Genomic DNA, 17,061 nt, shown 5'->3' with positions numbered 1-17,061 from the left:
ACTCGGGCATTATAGATAAGCTCACCAGCTTAAATATAAACCCCTATGTCACTAGATGGATTGCAAACTGGCTCAAGGACAGAACCCACATGGTTAGAATTGCTGGAGCCATGTCAGACTCTAAACCAGTTACAAGTGGTGTCCCACAAGGCTCAGTCCTGGGACCTCTCTTGTTCGGTATATATTTCTCGGAGGTACAGGCCAACACGGAAGGACTGTGGCTGACCAAGTTCGCAGATGACTGCAAACTGGGTGCCATAATCGACTCTCCAGCCGACACAAGCATCCTCCAAAAGGGCCTCATAGAAACAGACAACTGGTGCCATAGCCATGGCCTCAAGCTAAATGCCAAAAAGTGTATAGTCATCCCCTTTGGCAAAAACAAAGTGCCCACAAATTACCACATAGGTGGTAATCCATTAAGTACAGAAGAAGTACTTAGGGACCTGGGGACCCAAGTTGATAGCAATCTCTCATTTGACAACCACGTAGCCAAAGTGGTTAGAAAAACATTTTATATAGCCCACCTAATCATGAAGGGATTCACATCTAGATCAGGGGAGGTCATCGTGCCTCTTTACTCATCCCTCATCAGGCCCATAATTGAGTACAATGCCCATTTTGGGATGTACCTTACCAGACACCTGCAGCAACTGGAAAGACCCCAAAAGTACCTCACCAAGAGGATCACAGGGCTCAAACAGATGCCATATGCTGCCCGGTTAAAGAAACTCCAGCTCTACTCAGTGGCATACCGCCTGTTCAGAGGCAATCTGTGCCTGACATATAAAGCCATGTCCAACCCTGAATTAATGGACATGCTGCATCTTAGAAAATCCAAATCCCATCGAGCTACGCGCTTGAGAGACTTGAACCTCAGCACTGGAATAAATAGGACATGCTGGAGGGACAGATTCATAACCCAGAGGCTCCCTTCACTCTGGAATAAAATCCCAGTCCAGGTTAGGCAGAGTCCCTCATTGACTCTCTTCAAGAGGAATCTTGATGAGTGGATGGGAGATCGTAGGTTTACCTCAGGTATCACTTCTGTGTCACTGTTAGACAGAGGCACAGTATACTAACCTTGAAAAAGGGCATAGCAAAATAAATTTAAAATGGGTGGCGAAAGCCAAACACATTCTGGCTAAGCTTATAAATGCCCTAGGGCAGATAGCCTAGTATGAACCTATGAACCTAAAGGTTATTCCAGAAGAATGCAGAAGAAGCATACTGCAACTCTAAGTATAATAAGTGAATTATTCACATTTACCATTGTAGTCATACTGGAGTAAAGGCCTATAAATGACTGTCTGACACTAAACAAGCCACTTAGGAAGACATTGCTTTATCATTGCATCTACTAAGAGGTACTTGTATCTGTAGAGTTTATTTGTTTAGTAAGTAAAATAAAATAAAAGAAAAGAAAATGCAGCTAAATTAAAAATAAATTGTAATTCCAGGGCCAATTGCCCCCTCAGTTTTCAAAGGTCAGCCAGTTGTTGGCTACCACAAATAGCAGGTTAGAATGTATGATGCATGATGTGAAAATTCCACTTCCCCCATGCATTAGAGAACTGCTACACATGCATCCATTTCCTCCAGTACATATATTACCAACAAAGGACATCAGAAACAGCACAACTTACAGACTATTTCCCAGTCATCAAATAAGCAGCCAAAACTTCAATGTTCAATGCACGTATGGTAAAGCATCAGCAAAGGAGTTGCTGCTTTTCCATCATTACACTATATACAGCAGCCACCAGGACTCAAATAACCCCCAGCCTCTACTGGTCTCCCTAACATGCATAAATAAATAAACAAATAAATAAATAAATCAATACATGAATGAAAGAAGTAGAACAGAATAAAATTAGATAAATAAATAAATAAGTAACTAAAATTCACTGTTTGTTGCCTGCAAATACTGAGACTTATGTGTCTTTTGCACTCCAAACAGTCTCACTAAAATGCAGCCATTTAAATGTTGTCAAACAATGTACTTCCCTTGATGGGAGCAATTAACATTCAGTAAATGTAGTTTTAAATTGTTGCATGAATAACCCAAGAGACCCATCTCATTTAGTAACAATTTAGACTCTTAGGAAGAAGAGGTCACCAAAATACAAGAGTATAGTGCTTCATTTGCATAGAGTTGCATTTTCACCCTTTCCAGTATAAAACACTCACAGTTAAATTATGGAAAAAGTAGAAATATGAGGACAATACCTCTCCATCCCTATGTCAAGTTCCATATTGGTTGATTTAATAGTCAGTTATCTGCTGCTTTACAAATTATTTACTGGTTAGTATAGTCTTTCCAGTAGGTCAGTAAAACATTAGGTAAAATTAGACACCTGCAATTTATTAAGTGGTTACAACCAGCAAACCTTATGAATGGATTATGCATATTTAGATGCATATCTTCACTGAAAATTGACCATGCCACATGGTACAACTGAAAAACAGCAACCTACCACACCTCAACTAATCCAGAATTAAGCTTTACAAATCTGCTTTGCTCCAAAAGTATAACTCACAGGACCAAACTTTCCATTCTATCAGGAAATGTCACACTGAAAGAGCTGTAATAAGCATTTGTGATGGAAATCTGGTGACATGCATCTAGTAACACATGATACTTCTCAGAGTTCTGAACTAGGACAAATGACTGGATATGGTCATATGGATGGGTGATTCACTGATTGATTGCCCTGAGAAACTGGAGCAAAAGCACCATGGTAAAGAACTTTTCTACTTTCATTCTTCCTCAAACACATCTTCAGTTCCTCATTAGTCTTTAAGGCCATGAAGTTTAAGATATTCTACCTAGTTAAAGTAAGTAATCCAATAAAGGGATCCGTTCTATCTGTTCCACTGGGGAAATTCCTGATACCTGACTTAGTTGCTCATATAATCCTCCAAAATATGTCAAATCAGTGCAGGAGAAGATATTTCCAGCTTTCTAAAATGCAGTCACACTGTCTTCATCTTAATGTTGCATGTTCCCCCATTTGGCTTCCAAAATAGCTTCTGAAGTCTGAAAGGTTCCATTCCCATGTCACAAATTCATATCAATAAATTGCTAATTTCCCTGAAACTCTGATTAAATCACCCTCTGCACCCCCCACTCCCCATAAATTTATGTATGGATCACCTTCATAAGTTTCAATATGCAGATATTCAAAATGCAGTCATTGGTGCAGAAAAAGTTAAATACTGAATTGGTCTATGTTTGCTCTAATGTGTTGAACGGATGCTACTTTCCTAACTAAAGGTACTTTATGCAGTCAACTTTATAGTCTGCGTGGGTTTATACAATGCTGTGGCATGACTGTTTAATGTCTAAGAAGTCTTATAGAATACATAATTTGAAATAGCAGGGATGATATGAGTAATGATGTTCTTTTCTTTTAGTTGCCACTGTGTATTATATACTCTGTGACTCTTAGCCAGCTGCAGTGAAAAGTATTTCAAAATATGTTCCTGGGACAAGGAGCAAAGTTTTTTCCCCATTTTGCCCCCAAAATAGGTATAACATACAACATTTGGATGCATTATTACTCCATGGCTCATCAATAAACTTTCAGATGTGCATGAAGACATTGAATGATTTAGGTTTCCTGCTTGGGAAAGATATTTCTGGTGTGTTTACTGAGCTCTCTGGAGTGTTTAGCATGAGGCTTGTAATTTATTGCTATATTTCTAGAAAGTATACGTTTTTAATAAATCATTTAAGTTTTCTGTCCATTCAGCTGGAACATCAAGATTCCCTCCTATTTTCCAATGATTTTTGGAATGTTTCAGAATTAAATGAATTGGGTTTACCCCCCACAGACATATAGACAGTATTTTGTTGAAGGGTGGCACCGGTACCTACATTGTTTACTTGGGCACAGTGTGTCTGATTTCAGATGTGTTATGAGTATTCTTAAGCATGAGCAAAATTGAGTGGATGAGCTGTGCCATTGACTTTCATCTGGACTTCCTTCTTCATCAAAGATTTGAAGAGGGCTTATACGTGATCATGAGTTTAAGTATGTCCTGCATATTCATACATGTTATGATGGGAACAGGTTCTTAAGGGCTTAAGGGCTGTGGCTTTGATTGTATAAGTCTAGATCCTTTATGCCTGTCCTGAGTTACCTTACATTTATTTGTTTACTGTATACTCACAAGTGATATCAGTATTTTCAATGGTGATGTCATTAATACATGAAGATATACAGTGCTGTTTGATGTCATGGAAGCCATGTTTTTTTGAATGGTTGGAGCTCATATATCTGATAAAATGCATCCTTGGCAGATAAGAGCTTTATTTAATTATTTTGCACTCCAGTCAACTGTTTTAGAGTACTACTGCTTCATTTTTGCTTTATGTATTGAATTTTTGCTTTAAATCATTTTAAAGGTCCCTACTGCTAGAAATTATCTTGTCCAGGTGGTTTGTTTAAGTTATTTTGAGTAGCACTACACTCTCAAGAAATTTTTTTGTGTTTTTACATTAAAAGACCTAGGGTAGACCACGAAATGGCAGTAGGTGGAGGCCTGGTCAATATGAGTTGGGAAACACATAAGAAAGTTGTAAATGTAATCATTTTATTGGCCAGATGACTTAGAAGCCAGTATCCTGTGTTTTAAGTGCCTGTATACATTTGGCGCTTTTGAGCACTGCTGCCCATAATGCAACAGTCATTAGTATTATCCTGTATAGACACAGACACCTAGAAACCAATTTTTATCAAACCACAAAGAATGTACAATATATAAATAAAAAACAACATACTCAAAAAATGTTATTAATCCTCCAGTGCCTCAGCAAAGCCTTCAGAGGAGGGCACACAAACAAAAATAAATACAACTTAAATATCACTTACACTAATTAAGCAATCATTACATCAAATACTTCCAATTACACTCCAATTTCAAACTCCCTGGTACTAAGACAACATATTTAAAAATGTAAACAGATTCCTTTTTAAAAAGTACATTCATAATGCTTCCATCTTCCCCGGGATGTAAATATATATTTTGCAATACAATTACCTTAAGTAAAACCACAGATGAAACTGTACCACTAACTCAGTGAAGGGTAGATCAACTACTTTGCATGTTGATTAACACAGAGCAGCTAGTCTGCAAGTTGAGGAGTACTGCCCCTTGAATTTAGCATTATCACATAGTTTCATCTTTAGCCCCAAAAGCATCATTAGTCAGCCACTATTAATCCCTCATGCACTGGACCCTTGCAGGTCACCCAAGAAAGGACATCATAGATATACACTTTCCCAATTTCTCTGCAACCAGTTTGATGGCTGTGGGTATATTCAAACAATGTATTAATAGTCTAATGTTCACAGACAACTATTTAATCCTCAAAGAAACAACTATAGTATGTGATCGATGTATATACACAATGTGTCTGGAGCCAGAAATCTTTATAATAACAATCTGGTTGTTAGCAACACAAATGCTATGACCTCCAAACATAGTACACATTCCACACAGACACTTAAATACAACCTTCCTAAAACCCCAAAGATCTCCCAGACATCCCACTTTCAAAATTTATCCTTAGCAAACCCAAAGATACTCAACAGAAACAGCAGCTAACACTGTATGTATATATATATATATATATATATATATATATATATATATATATATATATATATATATATAATATGTGTGTGTGTGTGTGTGTGTGTGTGTGTGTGTGTGTGAACTACCAAGCTCATAAGACATGCCAATACACTTCCCAGAACTCTAGTCATATGGAACTCCATTGTATGACATACTGAAGCTCTACTCACCAGGCTGCACAAGAAGAAAATAATAGTCAAGTTGCCATTCAGAGACCATGATCCAAGTTATACATGCACACAGATTATTACACCACAGGTACCAGTATGATTCAGTCATAGTCCATGTAGGTGTAAATGACCTGGGATATATCTCCCTAGATTCTATAAAGAGAGGTATTATGGAGCTCTCAGACTATATGTCAAAGGTTGGTAATGTACTTAGCACTGAGCAACATTCTACCTTCACCAAGTATGATGCCACAATATGAAGAGAAGATGATTGACTTTAATAATTGCCTTAATTTTTGATGTTATTCTAGGGGGATACAATATTTGTCAGTGAGGGAGGACATGGTTAACAAGCCATTTTGCTTTGCCAAGTATGGTCTGCACCTGCCCCCTCTAGGCTTTTGAATATTGACTAAAACATTGTCCTACTTCATTGAGCCTTTTATAAGCAATGCCAAATTGACAAATGTTCCAACATAGCAAAATCTACCCACCTAAATTTAAAGGTGTTACTGCTCAATGCCAGGGGTCTAAACAAGAAGCTCCACTCCCTGCAAGTGCTCCTCACCTTGGAGAATGTGGATATCTGTGCAGTTACTGAGACATGGTTTAAAGCCACAGTGAGCACTACAACTCTGCAAGGCTTCAGTGCCTCTCAAACATTTATGCCAGCAACTACAAAGACATGGACTAAAGGTGGATATGTCTTGATCTACATCAATAACAAGCATATCTCTAGGATGGTTAAACAGGATGACAGTGCCATGCTCTGTGGCACGTGTTATAACTGTGTAATGCTATAGTGTGATGTACTAGCTAGGTAGGAGTTTTAATCCCCAACATGGCAAATGTGAAACTCTGTGATGTTATGAACACACTGGAGTTCCTCAATGTCCAGATTACCATAGACATATTCCCATACAATATCCTAGTAAACTATACATCCTGTGAAACCCAGTGCTCATACTTAGACCTACTGGAGACAATGACCCTTCAACCAAATGCCATGCTCACGGAGAACATTTTATTATTCCTCTATAAACTAGGAAACCTACATGAATCCAAATTTGCAATTGTAAAGATTCATAGACTTTGTAAAAACAAATAACCTAGACTGGATAGTGCCTTTGACCAAAACGTATTCATGTGACAACATCAAACTAGTAAATCATATATGATTTTTTTTTTATTATATGTGCATTCTCTTCTAACGCATAACCTGCCAACCATGCTGTTATATTTCAAATTTCCATTCAACTTTTCTTTCTCATGAAAATACAACCAAACTAAATCTCCCATATGCTAACATTTTTTTTTCATTAATAATTCTTATTATGATTTTCTTAGTAATTAGGAACACAGGAACATAGGAATAACATTAGGCAAGTGATCTCAGGAGTCACAACATTTCTATCCATATACACCTTTATGCAGACAAATGTAAAACTTTTTGCAAATCTTGTCAAGCACTTAATACTGCTTACCTCCCAAAGCAAGCAGCGGCTGATATCATTTGTGTCTACCCAGCCAGTCATCAAAACCAGCCTTAAAGGTCACCAAGGTAATATTTTATTTAACCAGGACTGGCAACTTATTCCATAGGCTTGGAATATGCTGTGTTAGGCACCTGCCACTCCAGACAGCCTTGTTTATGTTTTGGTATACATTTAGGTCTTGACTTCATTTGTTTGTAAATGCACTAGTTTTAAAAAAGAAATAGGTAAAATAAGACTGGGTTTTCGTGGCTCAAAAAGCTAAAGAGAGGTCAGCTCAGGGGAGGTAGTAGGCTTCTGGGTATTAAGATAGTTGTGCTAATCTTTCAGCATAGTTGAAGGATATAAGGCACTTAATTTTCTTAGTGTTCTTTATGGCCTTTCAAATTGAATGACATGTTTGGCTAAGGGAAGAGCTTGTCTGTTGAAGATATTTCCTTGCTAATTAATTGGACCAGATAGGTGGATTTCCTGACTATGTTGGAAACATGATAACTGAATGAGAGAGAGCAAGATGGACACATAACTTGAAGGTTTCTTGTGACTATATCTAAAGAAAAGTATATTTATAAATTATGAGGTGAGAAAAGCATTTTGCTGAATGCTTCTAGGCTGCAATTTTTTACATTTAAGTTTACACTGTTTCAGTTCACCAGGTATGTGCATATTCCAAACCTTGCTGGAGCTATTTAGTATTTGTGGAGGAGCAGATGACAATAACCATCTTGTAGTCATTAGCAAACTTGGTCAACTATACTTCTAGGATATTTGCTTGGATGTCTGCAAAATCAATGCCAAACAGAAGAGGTCCTAGTACAGATATGGCACCCACGCATTACAAGTTTAAATTCAGATAGTGTACCAATGACTTTCACAACTTGAAATCTGTTAGCTATCCAATTTAGAATCTAATAGACAAAGCAGGGCTTTACATGAAATTTGTATGATTCTACAATAATTCAATCATGTTGAATAGTATCAAAGGTCTTAGCCAGGTCAAGATAAGCAGTGTGCAAAGAATGACCACTTTCCACATCTTCTGCAAACCTTCTCAAACAAGTGTATTAGGACTAGGAGGCAGGAGTCATCCTTCACAAAAAAAAAACAAACTGAGTGGCGTGTAGTTCAGTTAATCAATTTATTACTTGTCCTGTCATGCATATATTGCAGTATAAATCCTAAATATATAAAACACTTTATCACTGCTTTCCCTCAGTCTTTTTTCTTTCTTTCTTTCTTCTCATTTTTTACTTTTATTGCACAAACTATTTGTCTACCTCACCTTAACGCTATTATACCCTTATTATTTCTACACAATTCCTCCTACTTCTCTTCTGCAATTACATAATTTTGCACCCATTTCTTTTATTTGAGTCTTTCTTGCACATTTTTTTCTCTGAAAGAAAACAGCAACAATAAAATCATGGGAGTCAATGCAGCTTTCTGAACTACTTTTGCTACCTTCTTATGTAATCCAACCCACCATACTGAGCTAAGCTGGGAGCATGATGCATTTCTTTGTTGACTTACAATTCATCAGTGTAAAGATGTGAACTCATGACTCATCAAATATTTGTCTAAGTGCATGACTGATAAATACATAACAAGATTTAATAATTCAAGACATATTGAGCTAGAGATATTTAAGGACAAGTGAGGCTAGAAGAAGTTTTTCTCTTTGCTTTACCATTAACCAACTTGCATTCAAAATAGTGTGGTGATGCTGTCCTCTACTGAACTCAGGGCACTATCCAGCAAAAGACATCATCGACAGCTGCTATATCGAAGTACTAGATACTGGCTCCATAAACATAAAAAAAGTAATGAAAGAAAAGGAAAAACAAAAAGGAAAAGAAAATGAATTGCCCCATGTGTATCGCTCATCCACCAATTACCTGGGTCTGCTTGGCTACTCTGTTTTTGCATGTAGCAGTTCCATTTTTTTATGATGGCACAACTGTAGCTCCATTGAGAGAAAGACTTCCAGGAGATTTTCACGGTCAAAATGGACCAGTAGCAGGCAAGCCTGTACTAGAGCAGTAGTTGTGGAAAAGTTAGTACAGTGCTTAAGACATTACTACATTACCAGGTTTACTGTGGATCTGGCAAATAATTCTGCAATGCAATGAAAGAGTGTGTGTGTCTGTGTTTGTAAGTGTGTGTGTGTGTGTGTGTGTGTGTGTGTGTGTGTGTGTGTGTGTGTGTGTGTGTGTTTGTGCGCGTGTGTGTCTGTGTGTGTGTGTGTGTGTGTGTGTGTGTGTGTGTGTGTGTGTGTGTGTGTGTGTGTGTGTGTGTGTGTGTGTGTGTGTGTGTGTGTGTGCGCGTGCGTGCACGCGCGCACCTGTGCCTGTGTGTGAGTCAGTGGGCACATGCTCATGCAGAGTTTTACATACTATCCCTGATTTTAGTTCATATATTAGGCTTCTCCACCTAAAGTCTTTCATTTACTGATAAATCTCTAAGGACTACAGTCAGTCAATAATTCCAGTGATTAGAGTGTTGATGTTCTTACTATTCAGAAAATGCATAGTGATGCAACATCTTTTGTTATGTTAACGGTTTAAGTGAATTAAAGTTGTCTGTTTCTTATCTGCCCATGAGTTTGAAGAATGTCTCTGATATTACCTTATATTTGTGGCAAGTTCCTCATTAACTTCAGAATTTTCTGGTAAATCAGTGAGAATTATAGTCAATCTATATTGTCAGATATTAGAATTTTATAGTTGTTATTGTTCAGAAAATGTATGTCAATGCAATACCTCTTCTCCTGTTAACTTTTAACTTAAATTATAATTGTCTGGCACTTAAGCTTCTGTGCTAACAAACTGTTTCCTGTATTGAAAAGTACAGCGTTGGTTCTTTCTTCCCTCATTTGCCTACTGAGTGACTTTGAGCAAATCACTTAACCAACCAATGCTTTCTGACATGCCCCTTAATAAGCACACTTTGTCCAGTGGATTTACTTCCTTTTTGGTGTGGAATGTCAAGCTTCTAGAAACAAATACATATCTTAACATTCATGAGTATCTCCTGAAATCTCAACTTAAAAAACAGAAGACAAACAAGTGTAAATAATTTGTGAACAATAAAAGTTATTAAAACTGTAGAAATAGCAATGTTATCAGGAAGAAGTATTCTTTACAGTGATAATAGTTAATTCATAGTTTTTTCCAGAAATGCTATAATGATATAATATTTTTTTCAAAAACCCAGAGTTATACTTTTGACCAAACTTTCATGAAAAACTGGTACGTACTGGAAACTGTCATGCATTATTAGAACACTTTTGTTAGCCAGATATAAACTTTCATGTGAAAGCAAGAAATTCCTCTCTAGGTGCATGTTTATTGATATATGCACAGATATATATACAGAAACCTATGCGTAACTTTATAATTGGCAATATAAGTAAAACTGAATATCTCTCAAGAAGAACTGTAACTTTCATTTCAAATATCAGGGCCAGCTTTTTTCAACAATATCTAAGGGTTTAACTTATGCCATGCAATACTTTGTAAGTAACTTGGTTTCTGATCTATTGAACAACATATTGGAATATAGTTTATTTTCATAATTACTAACAGACAACTAGCATTATCTTCAGTGCAGTGGATATTTTATTTTATTTTATTTGTTTTCTGGGTTAGACCACTGATCTCCATGGACCTTTTTCAGACTCAGCCTGTAAGTGGTGTCTGGTTAAGTAACTTCTCACATAGTTAGACAATGGAGACTGAGGGAATCATATCTTACACCACTGGACCACATATATAAATAGATATATATGAACATTGACAATGAATTCTTCTGTCTTCCACCATGGCATTTCATACCATATCCTTCAATAGCATGTAGTTCTATCAATTATGAAAATATGAATATAAATATGAAAATATGAATAATAGGTGGCAATAATGATTCATTTCTCTACTGTAGGACATTCTAGATTAACAACTTACTGTTAATTTGTTAACGACTGCTTGTACCTTTTGATACTGTCTATTATCAGCTGGTAAATCACTTAGTTAAAGAAGCCAGACTCAAAAAAGATCTGGCCTCATAAGGAGCTATAGGCAATAACTAACTGGAAGTATACAAAAAGGTGATAAATGCTGAAATGAGTTAAAACATAGATAAAAACATATTTAAAATTTGTCCCGGTTTGGACCTTTGACCACTCATTATTTTTGCCTTTGTATAGAATTTTTTAACAAAGACATTGTGACGTATTTTGGTCTGTCCCTTGTAAAATACATAACTTTCAGGGAAATTGTTCTGGATTTCAATCATTGAATAATAACAGGGATGTTAGTTTCAAACCTTGGATTTTTCAGAAAATGCTTGTTAATATAAAGTTTGTAATTCTAGCAACTTTCAAATTATATAAGAGAAATAGTCAAAATCTGTTCCTGATGTGGGGTCTTTGCCTTGGATTCTTGAGCTAGGAAGCCATGAGGGCAGAGGAGAATTGCAATGGGTTGCACTGTAAGGCTGCGACTAAAGCAAGCCGAGATACATTTCTAAGCCTTTATTTATGTATTTATTAATTTGCTTGATCTCAAACAAATACCTGAAGTGGACAGTCATACAAGTTGTGATGATATGAGGTAGTATCATCTGTGCCAGGAAAAGTAGGGCAGTGCATGTGTAACATATGCCAGTATAGCTAGCTGGATGTTTGTAAAGGATTTTATGTCATTTGATTATCACACTGATTTGTACAGATGATTGTGTTAAAATGTATTTGTAAAGTTGCTTGTGTTAAAAATGCATTAACTGTGGGTCATGCTGGACAGAAAAGAGATATGCATGTATGTCAGACAGTATTACTATAACTGATTAAATGTATAAATTTTAACAGAGAATTCTGGAAGGGAAGACATTAATTAACCTCAGTCCAGCTAATTGTGAAAAAATAGGTTGAAAATCAGATGGGTTGGTTTAAGCCATAAAAATATTATCTTACAGGTCTGATTGCAGCCAGAGACAAAAAAAATGTCTGGGAAAAAACAGGACTAGAAATCTCACTGCATTTAGGGGTGAACTAATTGCTATCCTGGAAAGGTGGAAGATTTTGAAATTGTTTTATAGATTTCAGATGTTGCAACAGATCTTAGCAAAATTCTGGGTGTGTATTGTACCAGATTTAGGTGACCAGATGTGATGTCATTCTATAACCAGTACTAAAATGATTCTTTAGATATTATTGAGCGATATGATGGAACTGTCACAGCAGCACTTTGTTTTATGGAACCTGACAGGAAAGATCTCTCACAGATATCTCACACAACCACAAACCTCATTTTGCCTTGTTGTAGTAAGTAAATCAACACTCATCATTTTGCCTTGCTGTAGTAAGTAACTTAACTAGGCAACAGTAATTCATTAGTCAGAATAATATAGTGAGATTAATTAAGTATTGTTTTTCTGCATCTGTGTGAATCTATCCAACTGTGGTTTTTTCTCTCCTGTGATTGAAACTCTTGTATTCACTGAAACCTGATATTCAGTATTCTCATGTTTTTATTTTATTATTTATTATTAAATATTTCTATATCTTTTATTGTGGCAGGTCTTTTAGAGACTACTTTTATGCATTGGTCAAACTGTAGTATTTGTATTATCATTACTTTTACTCAGTATAATTGGGTACCCTTGTAAGAGCCTTAGAGTAGCTGACTGGTGGCAGCATAATTGCCTTATAGTCTGGGAAGAGGGGGCACAGCTGTAAATCTGTGCCAGCCTTTCCCAGGTGTGTGTGTGTGTGTGTGTGTGTGTGTGTGTGTGTGTGTGTATGTGTGAAAATCAAATATCCAAGTGTCTGTATCAGCTACTTGGAACAGAATAACAGAGCTCCAAAGTGGTAAGTGTGGAGTATTGTTTTGGGCCTGGAGAGAGAGAGGGAGAGTCCAGGCCCAGGTCTACAGTGTGCGCCCTGTGTACTCTTAAGGAAAATTGTGCTTGGTGCATAGAGCTGCATCTAAAAATACTGTGTGTATCCGTTCTTGTTCTTAGTAGCCATCACTCACTTGTGTCAATGGTGAGGATTGAGGGTCCTTGATTACTGGTCCAGAGTAGGGACTGTCACACAGTTGGCTGAAACTGATGGTCACATCATTGTGTGTGTGTGTGTGTGTGTGTGTGTGTGTGTGTGTGTGTGTGTGTGTGTGTGTGTGTGTGTGTGTGTGTGTGTGTGTGTGTGTGTGTGTGTGTGTGTGTGTGTGTGTGTGTGTGTGTGTGCTTGTATGTGTGTGTGTGTGTGTGTGTGTGTGTGTGTGTGTGTGTGTGTGTGTCTGTGTTGGTATTTGTCTTTCTCTGTTTGTCTCTCTGTCTGTCTACCTTCATGTCCAGGCACGTGGGGTGGGAGGCAATGTTCTCAACTGTCCCTGATTCTTCCTCATATTTGTGAACTGTTATTTGTAAATGTTGCTGCTTTCTGATAAAGTGCTGTGGACAGTAGTGGAATAATGACAGAGACATAAACTTCTTCCTCTTCAGAAAATGCTTGCTAATGCAAACCTTGTTATACTAGCAGCTTTCTAAATACATAAGTAATATATAAATGTGTTCCTGATCTTGGTTCTTCATCTCATTCTTGAGCTAAGAGTTTGGTAGTGCAATAGGGTGTAATGGGCTTCACTGTATAGTTCTCACAGCAGAAAATTGAAATACACTTGTAAGTCATTATTTACATATTTGATCAGTCTTTTGATCGCAAGGAAACATCTGAAATTTACAGAGTCATGTAAAGGGTGATAATTGATTGCCACATGTGTGTGTGTGTGTGTGTGTGTGTGTGTGTGTGTGTGTGTGTGTGTGTGTGTGTGTGTGTGTGTCTGTTTGCATATCTATGTGTGTTAAATACTTGGTTCCAGAATACTAGAGTAGTTAGTGTTATGAAGGAAGGAATCCATTATAGTAAATGGGATTATCATACATGAGCCATGTCTGTGACTTCCATGTTTTGTTGATTGTTGATAGTGTGCTATTATATGGTTGTGAATAACCTAGACAGCATGACATTTATGAATTTAATGTTAATATTTTAACAATAAATACATTTTTAACTTTGTTTTTCTGCAGGTACATATGTGTGAAATGAATTGTATTGCACTACAGCAGGTAGTCTTGCGCTTAAATTAGGGGAGTTAGAATATAAACTGTTAATGAGAATCTTCCTGTAGGACATGATTCCTTGGCCTTTGCTTGTCTGTTGTATGACTGACCAAATCACTTCACCAGAAAATCCAGTAGGCTGTCCCAAAATTTTAGCAAACGTGTTACTCGTTATCTTTTGAATTCCTGCACCCTCCACATAGCGGCCAATTGGCACTACAGTATATGCTAATTAACTATTAATTCTAGCTTGTCTCTTGTAGTTTAATGGATTTTCATATGCCCTTTCAATAAACATGAGTGTCAAGGGAAGACAGGATTGCAATTGCTCATAGTACGTTTTCAGAATAAGATTTTTTTGCTATGTTTAGCAAATATGAGTCAGTTGTTTTGCTGAAACATTTGAAATACAATGTTTGCTTTAAATATAAATCTCTCTGATCATTGTAAAAGTAAAGAAGTAAATAATAAGCACACTGACAAGTATGAACAGTAGTCTATGGAAATTGGGAAGGGACACCCAAGTAATGGGATATTGGTATGTAGGGGGTCCTTGGGATATAACCTTGTCTAGTATTACAGTTGACCATGATTCAGATGGGTTATGGATATTAATGTCAAAGTAAAAAAATGAAGTCACCTTCTGAGGAATGTTGAACTATCATAAAGTAATTATTTGTGCCAAAATGTGCTAGTCTGTTATATCACACTAATGTTGTCTGTAGTTGCCGCACAGAAATTTCACAAAATGTTTGTTCTGCTGTATATTTCAGTTTTGTGTTGAGATTGTGCTGAAGCTTATGTGTATATCCTGAGATGCACATGAACAGGTTTATGGGTCAGCATATTTAATTGCTCAATAAACATACAGTAGGACCAATCAGTCAATTAAGTATATACCCATGTTTCAAGTCTTAGTGCAGTCCTTCTTTGTTGAAAGGTAAGAGTTTTCTTATTGCACAAATATTTTTTATCATTTTATGTATCACATACTTTCAATAAGTTAACACACATATAAACTGCATAAATGTGAATATTTAAATGTACTCATTCAAGGGTTCAGGTCCCCATCTAGATAATTTTTTGTAAAACGAAATAGCAACAACAATTCAAACACAATTCTACTAAATAAAAACTGTAACAAAAAAGACGAACACTTTATCAAATAAGTGAATACATAAGATTTATAACACTGGTTGGTAGTAACACAGACAGTATGCCTAAATATTAGAAACAAATAAAATATGTATGCTAACTAGGTGTGATAAAAGGCAAATATTGACATAATGTGATAGAATCAAATTAAAGAAAAATAAGCTGGAAGACTTTTAAGAATCATATCTACTGGTGATGAGAGATAATATGGTTTTCCAAGGCTTTAGATGATATACAAACAATGTATTATACTTAAAAGCACATTTATCTATTTTAAGACACTTGCAGAGAGAATGTGACAATTTTTAAATGAAATAATTTTGTGTACTATTTTATTAGGAAGAATGTAATGTGGGAAGGATGGGATTACTAGCCATATGTTGAATGTTGTGCTAATTTAGATAAAGAATGAACTGTGTAGAGCAATAGTAGGTAACTCATTTTTGTTGAGTATCCATGTTCTCCAAATGTAAATAATTCTGTAATCCTGGAATAGATGTTTTCAATCACTATTACAAAAAATTACAGTCCATGTAGTCTTTAAGGTACAAATGCATTAGCCTCTGTGAATTTTTCTGGAGTAAGACCATCAATGGAATATATTTTGGGCACTCCTGCAATGGTTAAAAGTCCCAGAAACATTGGTAGAAATAGTGCATGGAATGTACAGGTAACTGATGACACAAGTATGAAGAATGTTCAGACTCAAAGAGGCTCCCAGTGGGAATGGGTGTGCATCAAGTTTCAACTCTGATCCCACTGCTGTTCATATTGGTGATGGACTACATTAGCAAACAGATAGGAGGGGGACAGATCAATAAAGTTGCTATATGCAGATGATGTGGCATTATATTCAGACACTGAACAAGAACTTCAACAATGACTAGAGGAATTAAATGAAAACTGGAGGCACACTGGATGAAACTGAATAGAGATAAAACAGTTGTAATGGCAGCAAATGGGGCAAAATCAGAAGAAGCTTAGAAATGAGGTGGAAGGGAAAAAAAAGTGAACAGGTTAGCAGTTTCAAGTACTTTGGAGGGGTGGTTGAGGAGAAAGGAAGTCTGAATGAGGAGGTCAAATCTGGAATCCAAGGGACTGCAGCCAATCGGCACTGAGATTCGGGATAGTATATGGCAGAAGAATGCCAAAGAAGCTGAAATGTGAGGTGTGAAAAATAATGCTGTAACCAGTACTACTGAGACCTGAGCAGTGAAAGCAGAGCAGCTGAGGAAGCTAGAGGTGATGGTGATAAAGTGCTTGAGACATGTGTTAGGATGCACACTGTGGTACAGAAGAGGTGATAAAGTCATCAGAACAGAATCCCAGCTAGTACCAGTTGCATAGAAGGTCAACAACAACATGTGCAGGAATACAGAAGAGAATCTGGTAAAGTAGATTTGGGACAAACAGGAAGAAAGCAAGAGGCATTTAGGGTGTCCAGCAAAAACATGGATGGATTGTATGAAAAAAGACCTGGAACA

This window comes from Protopterus annectens, chromosome 6.part0, assembly GCF_019279795.1.
Source record: "Protopterus annectens isolate FY-2018-M chromosome 6.part0, PAN1.0, whole genome shotgun sequence".
Lineage (NCBI taxonomy): Eukaryota > Metazoa > Chordata > Ceratodontiformes > Protopteridae > Protopterus > Protopterus annectens.
The sequence above is the reverse complement of the archived record's forward strand: the minus strand, read 5'-3'. Positions refer to the sequence as shown.